Raw genomic sequence first — 7736 nt, 5'->3', positions numbered from 1 at the left:
AGTGAGTGTACCTAGATCCTAGCATCTCTGCCTCTGAAGGAAGATTTAAAAGGAAGGTGAGACGCTACAGAGTAAATGTAGATGCGTGGATGGGCTTCCAGCAGAGATAAGTCTTCAAAGGCAATGCAGCTCAGGGGATAGGCAACTCGTTCTGTCCCTCAGTTCCAGTTTTGTCACAGAATGATGGTGAGGCAAGGGTGGGGGCGTGGGGGTAGAACTAGATCAGAAATAGCTCCTAAGTTTCTTCCCACTTCTGGAAAGCAGTGTCCTATTACTCTGCAGGGAAAGACTCTCTGAGGCTGCTGCGCACCTCTGTGGGCAGCGGGATCGATGTTTCCCTTTTCACCACTGCCAATCCTCATCACCCTTCTCTCCAGGATCCTAAGAGCCTCTGATTAAAGTCATTGAAGCTGTCAAGGGCTTTGTGTCAACTTTCAGACTAACAACCCAGCAGAGATGCCGACACTGGCCTTAGCTCTGTCTGCAGCCTTACATATGTGCTTTGTCAAACATGCTACCCTAGTGTCTCGAAATTATGTTTTCCCAGGGCTGCCACACACCTGAGGTTGCTGACCATTCTCTGCTCTGCAGCACTGTACCAGAGAAGATGTCCATCTTCCTTCCTTTCTTTTAATGTTTTCTTTATTTATTTGGGGGGCAAAAAGAGAGGAGAGAGAGAATCCCCAGCAGGCTCAGTGCTGTCAGCATGGAGCCAGATACAGGGCTTGAGCCCATGAACCATGAGACCATGACCTGAGCCCCAACCAAGAAGGTGACACTTAACTGACTGAGCAACCCAGGTGCCCTGGATATCCATCTTTCTTGAATTTCCTTCTGGCATTTGCTAAGATCTGTGACTGTAGTTTATAGGTCAATTCTGCATCTCTGGCACCAGACGATGCTGGAAAAAAAAAAAGGTCATTTCTTCCTAAATCTGTATCCCATATGTGTACCTCCAGAACTATTAAGGTTTTAAGAATGATGATTATAGGGGCACCTGGGTGGCTCAGTGAGTTAAGCGTCTAGCTCTGACTCAGGGCATGATCTCACCGCTTGTGGGTTCGAGCCCCACGTCGGGCTCTATGCTGACAGTTCAGAGCCTGGAGCCTACTTCTGATTCTGTGTCTCCCTCTCTCTCTCTCTCTCTCTCTGCCCCTCCCCTACTTGTACTCTGTCTCTCTCTCTCTCTCTCAAAAATGAATAAATGTTAAAAAATTTTTTAAAAAAGAATGATGATTATAGTCTAACCAAACTTCTTTGGTGAGACATCTCTTGTCTCCAGGGCTATATGTGTATGTATTAGTAATGATTTAAAATGCATATCGAAGGCATAATTCACCCAAGCCTTTCATACAGTTAGCCTTGATTTTCATCTTTGCAACAGGAAAAAAAAAAGGTATTATCATCTCTATCAAGCAAGCAGAACTCAAGTCCTGGGAATTTAAGTGATCCTGACACACAGCTGAGAGCAGCGGAACTGGAAACGGAATCTAGATCCTTTGACAAGGGGCCCACAGAATTGACAAGAGCAGGAAATTGGGGGAAAAACTTGGAGAAGAAATTGAGTGAGTGGATGGGCAGCCAGCTTTACAATAGGTCACCCCCATCCCTTACTCTGAATAGGATCCAGGAAGCTTGGGTTCATAGGCAGGTCATGGGAATAACGTTATAATTACTGAGTGAAACAGCTGTTGAAATGAGCCGCAAACATCTTGGCTCCCTCCTCCCTTTAAGAATCCTGTATGCTAGTGGTTTCCAGTCCACGTCTTGAGGAGTCTTTAAGTTTTTGAAGGTTCCTAAGGCTAACATGAAAGCACATCTCCACAAGGCCACCTTCATCTGCTTTAGATATTGGGCGCCTGCATAAGATTTAACTTGAAGAAAGAACATTCTGCTACTTAGGAAAGATTTTTGAAAATTATCATCATACAGGACTATTTAACCTCTTGCCCACTGAGTTCTTCAGGACATCTGGATAGTTTTCAGCCAAGGAATTTGCCATTAAAAGAAGTAAACCATGATCTGTACTGACACAGAGGGAGCTGGGAGCTGGGGTCATGATCAAGCTTAAGACATAGGATGTAGACACCACAGAGATGTGGTCATCCAGGTCAAAGGAGGTGGCCCACCAAAGTTGAGAGGAGGGGAACTCAGAACCAAGCAGGACCACATCAGGGAATGCATGGGGTGCAGAAATGGAGAAGTCGACATCATGGATTAAAACTCCAGGTTTTTCTCACATGTACACCAGAGTTCTAGTAGCTTCTGATGATTCAGATTGGGCTTCACTTCCAGGAGCCTCAAGGCACCAAGTTCAACTGGAAACACCAGCAGTCACATTAAAGAGCATTGGGTTTGTCTTCTATTTCTACCTTTGCTCTCATAAATGTGTGAAATCAGCATTCAACCCTATCTTCCAGTGAGGCTTCCTGAACTCTAGGGATTCTACTGGTGAGCCTGGCTCATTTCAGGTCAGGATCTGGGGACTAGGTAAAGAGTTAGCAACAAGAATGGAAACAGGTTTAAACTGGATATGAAGATGACTAAATTTAATCACAAGCCATCATCACCACTATTGTGAACCTGTTATAGAAAATCAACCTTTAATTTTTTTTTTTCACTGCAAAAGAAAAATCAGAGATATCAGAAGTCACTTTGGGGATTCTGAAATAAAGACATTTCGTAAGCATGAACACATGATCATGTAGCAAGACCAGCAATGCAATTGAATACTTTACTTTCCTTGACCTTGGTATCATAGAGACAGCAGCTGATATGCATTACCTTGGAGAGGAGGGTGGGACCTTGGGAAGTAGAATCCTGGATATCCAAGGGGTTGAAGATTGAGGCGGAGCACTGGTCTGCCCATAAGTTGTGTACATTAATTCCTGAGCACTGCAACCACTCGGCCTGGGCCATCCCCCTGGTAATTACGCCTCCCCACAGCAGCGCTCCGAACTCAATGTTACATTAGGCAATTGTGGCGAGCCTGTAACCTGATAGCAGCACATTATGTAGTTATGTGGGAACTCTGGTTTCTGGAACAGATTGAGGTTCCCAAGCTCTGGTCTTGTGCTGTTTGGGCGTGTCTTTCACGAAACACTCCTTATGTAGAAAACAGACTAAAACAACCAACAGAGTCTTTGGGATGTTTTTCAATAGCAGCATGAAACTGACCCGTTTCTTCCAAAGGATTCTTGCCAAAAAGGAGAAAAGTTGTTAAAAACAATAAATAACGCTCTTCTCTGACATTTGTCACATAGCTTGCTTAAATACTGTGCTTTTGAGTACGTAACTTCTTTCTAAATAAAATGTAGTAAAATAATTCTTCATCATTGATGATAGAGGTACTTTAAATCCTTGTTTCTTAAAAAACCCATTGAACCTGATAGAAAGACCTAAATGTAATGTCTCAGATTTAACAAATGAAAATGGTTGGGAAAAATGGTTGAAGTCCCAGTTTTCATGCTGCCCGTGCCTAATCATCCACCCTTGATAGAGGCTGGCTTCAAGAGAAGAGGGACGAACAGAGGAGCAGCAGATTAGAGCTCCCATTCTATCCTTCAAGCCAAGGGACTTGTCATTAGGCACTTATGGAAGAAAACTGAAAAATCGGAGGTCACATCCAGTGCAGCAACCTTGTCAGTCTGGACCTCGCAAGCTGCGCTCCCATGTTCTCAGCTTGAGGATTCAGAGAATTTATGGGGATTTGGCTCCACCCATTAGATACCCTTACAAGTTATTTCTAAAGCCACATGGGGTGAGTAGGAGAACATGGATTCACCATGTGGTGGTGGAGATGGGAACCTGGGGCAAAGAGAAAGGAGAGTGGACAGATGAAGAAGAAGAGGGTCCCTTGCCAACTAGGAAGGGAGAGCAAGGACTCAGAAAAACATGTGAGGTTTTACCTATCTCTTTGGGCATACGTAGGATAATTTTAGGCCTGATGTGACACGATGGAGATACAGAATCTGAGAAAAGAGAATTTTGGACAATGTATCTAATGCCTGTGTCAATGATTTGGCTTGGTCACAAGAATGAGTAAGTACCAGTTTCCCAGCCTAGCAGGCAAGACCCCTTTTGACCCATGGCCCCTTGTCAAGCATGGCTATGCCAATGTGTGGGTGTGTGCAGGTGACGCGCCTGAAGGCCTGTTTCCCATCAAGCTCTAGGGGCAGGTATGCTGGCTCAGTTCCACCACTGCCCCTTGGTCACTCCCTCTTCAAAGGGCTAGGGAGCAACCTGTGATGCCCTATCTTAGGAACTTCCAAAAGGGAGATTTTTAAAGTCTGGGATGATGTTACTTCAGAATTATGGGCCAAGTGCTTTCCCATAAAAGAATATTTCCAAAGGAAAAAGAGTGATGATTCAGGTATGCAAGTCCTCACTAGAGGACATTTCCAAGAATAAATCATAGACTATTATGTTTTTCTGACCTAAAGTTGTATTTGTTTTAAATTTCTCATTGCAAATCAGCATCTCAATACTTATGTTTTTATCAAATCCAGTGCAATACTATAGCCTCACTGTTTGCTAAGAGGCTTCAGCTGGAAGGAGCGGACCCAGGAAGCCATGGAAGTACCCAGTGGAGCCACACTCCCTCGCAATGTACAGTGGGACCAGAGTGGGCTCTGATGAAGGGCAGCACAATCATAGGCGGGCCAGTGATCTCGGGTTGGGTGAGAAAAGAAGGATGGTCCAGTTAGATCCCCTTCCTAAAATGTGGGGCTTGGGCTCCTGAGATACTGATTTAGCTGCAAGTAGTTCAGGTAGATGGGGGGTTGGGATGGCCATCTTGGGACATGCACTAAATGAGAAGAGAACAGAATGAATGTGGGGGAGGGGAAGGGAAAGAGGAGAGGAGAATACCTCCTAAAAAGTGTGGTTCAGGTTCCTGGCAACACTCCAAGTTCCATGAGTTCTTGCGGTGCTTCATTTCGTGTTTTTTAATTTCTGTGACTCTTTGTTTCCTAACCCTCACAACTCCCTACCACGACTCCCAACAATTCCCCTTCCAGACTACCACCTCCCCGACTGGCAGGCTTGTCTGGCTCTCTGTTCTTCCAACCATCAACAGGAACGCCTGAAGAAAACACCTCTCAAACTCCAACTGGAATTCCTCTAAAGCCACCAAACCAAGAGAAAGAAAATAAAAGTGATAAAGGAATAATCACAAACTAGATATAAGAGATCTGTTCAATGTGTAATAAGTGTTAAATTTAAACTTTGAAGTTACAGTTTCAACTATGAAGTGTTCATACTGAGGGGGAAAAAAAGAATGAAAGAAGGAAATCAATGAGAATAGGAAAAGGCTGAAAAAAATTTTTAAGAAACAGTGAACAGAAGGAAAAAGTGAGAGACTCGGACACTCTTTCCAGAGGAGAAGCACCAAAAGGAGAGACCTACTGTGTGCTCCTTGCTTTACACACATTATCTTGTTGGATTCTCACACGATGCCTTATTTTTACAGGAGTGCAAACATGAGAGCAAAATAGGTAAATTGCCAAAAGCTAGAAAGCAAAAAGGAACAAAATCCCTTGTCTGGCGGCTGATGTTCTCAAAGAACACGTTTGTCTGAAGTCTCCAGTCAGACAAGCAGCCGAGAAAAGCTCACAGGTGTGGAGGTGAAGCACCGGAGAGGGGCCAATCTTTAACAAGTTTTCTCACCTGAAAATAAGCCTCAGCAACAAAATGTTGAGAATTCTATTCTGTTGAGTGTGTGCAATTGTTGGGACTTTCCACGCAGCTGGATCTTTTACAAAACAAATCCTGGCCTGAGACATGATTACCATGAGAGACAGCTGTGGGGTGGGACGTGCATGTAGCCTCATCTGAGGTCAGTATTGAGCAAACAAGATCAGGCAAGGAGGGCGCATCTTATTAAAAAAAAAAAATACTCTGGGTGATACTTGCCAGAGGAGGAAACTGCCAGTGAGCACAGCACAGCCTTGCCAGCCAGTAGCCTATAATGCCCGGATGTAGGACATTGACCAGTTCGGGAATCCTTGCTTTCTTCACATTTGGAAGGAGGACTTCATCCAGCACAATTAGGAAAACAAGTCAGCTACAGAGTTTGAAACAGAGTTGCCCATGACTTTGTTATAGGTGACCCAACAGCTTTGAAGCTCAAAGCAATTTCTTACCCTCTCTCCAGAAAGTGATGACATTCTGGGAGATATCCCTGTTCTACAAGGGAGTGCATTTGTAAGCAGAAAGAGTTATACCAGGTTGTATACTGCAAGCCCAAGGCAGGCAAAAATCAGGACTTGGAAATCCTGACTCCCAGGTGAAGGTTTTGTGCTTTGGTGCCCTTATTTTATAACACCCAAAGGGTCTTGCATGATCTCTTCCTTATTCACTCATTGGTCATATATATATATTGCAGTATAGATGCCTGAGATATGGAAGACACTACCAAGAGCTAGAAAATTCAAAGAAGAATTTAGCCCCAGAGGGCTAATGTTATGTACAGCAGCCTTCCATTATGGGACTGAGAAATACTACATCTAAGTTCTCCATTGTAAAGCTGGGAAAATAGAAATTATTCTACATAAGTATAGTAAGTGTTCTGTGAACATAGGAAGAAAAGAAGAAAATTATTTTGGTCAAAGAATGCTTCATGGGGGAGGCACAGAATAAGTAGATCTTTCAAAGAAGGAAGAAAAGTAGATTCCAAGTAATAGAAATGGTCTATGCATGGCTTTGAAAGCAAGAAAGAACAGACATGTCTGAAAAATAGCATCTAACCCTCTATGCTTGATTGTTGTTCCAATGCTAATTGGGAAAGTTACCAAGAGTCAAATCATGAAAAATGTTTTGTGCTAACAGAAGGTTAGAATTAAAGTTGTAGGTGTTATAGTTCTAAGAACAAATTTTAGAAAGGGGAGTAAAATGATTATGTTTTAGCTTTAAAAAATAAAATAATTCTGATTCAAAATAAACATGGAAAATTAAAAGGAAGCATTTATAAAACTCTCTCTACAACCTACTGAAAATGGCAGTGAGGGAATTAATAAAGGAGTACTCTCCAAAGACCAAAAAAAAAAAAAAAAAGCTATTGAGGAGAAATCAGAGACTTACCAACTGCGTTTTGAAAGATGAGAAACTGAAAGAAGAGGAGTAACTGACTTAACAAAGTAGAAAAACTGAGTAAAACATAAAAAACTAACAACATCTAACAGGAAGCCAAGAAGAAGCAAGATGTGTTGCTCTAAAAATTTTGAAGAGGTCAGTGACTGAGGGTCCTTGATATTTATGAAGATGAAAGGAATGGAGAGAGGCCAAAACACAAAGATTTTTTGAAATCTGCAGAAGCTACAGACCTTTCCCTATGCCTCACAGGTAGGTGAATCTCTCTCCCCTGCCCTAGTAAAAGGCAAGATATTTGCTTTCTAAAGATGCTGAACCAGCATGATTCTGGACTCAGTGATAGCTGAGAGCTAGACAGAAATAGGATGAAGTAAAGCCCATAATTCCAAAGCATAAGACTTCTCCAAGTTCCATGAACTTAGCTTCTTAAGTATCGGTCCCTTAGCTCCATGAATGTTGACATTCAAGTTTATGCTCCCCATGGAGGAGACTGGCAAGATCTTTGTTAGATAAACTGATCAGCCCCAAAAGAAAACTGACATGGTGGTCACCAAAAAAAATGCCTGGGTCCCACCCCATCCCTCTACAGGAAACCCCACCAGTCAGTGTGTCCTACAAAGGGCTTCCAATAAACGTTTTATTCCTTG

Source organism: Suricata suricatta, chromosome 9, assembly GCF_006229205.1.
Source record: "Suricata suricatta isolate VVHF042 chromosome 9, meerkat_22Aug2017_6uvM2_HiC, whole genome shotgun sequence".
Classification (NCBI taxonomy): Eukaryota; Metazoa; Chordata; class Mammalia; order Carnivora; family Herpestidae; genus Suricata; species Suricata suricatta.
This window is presented reverse-complemented; position numbering follows the sequence as displayed.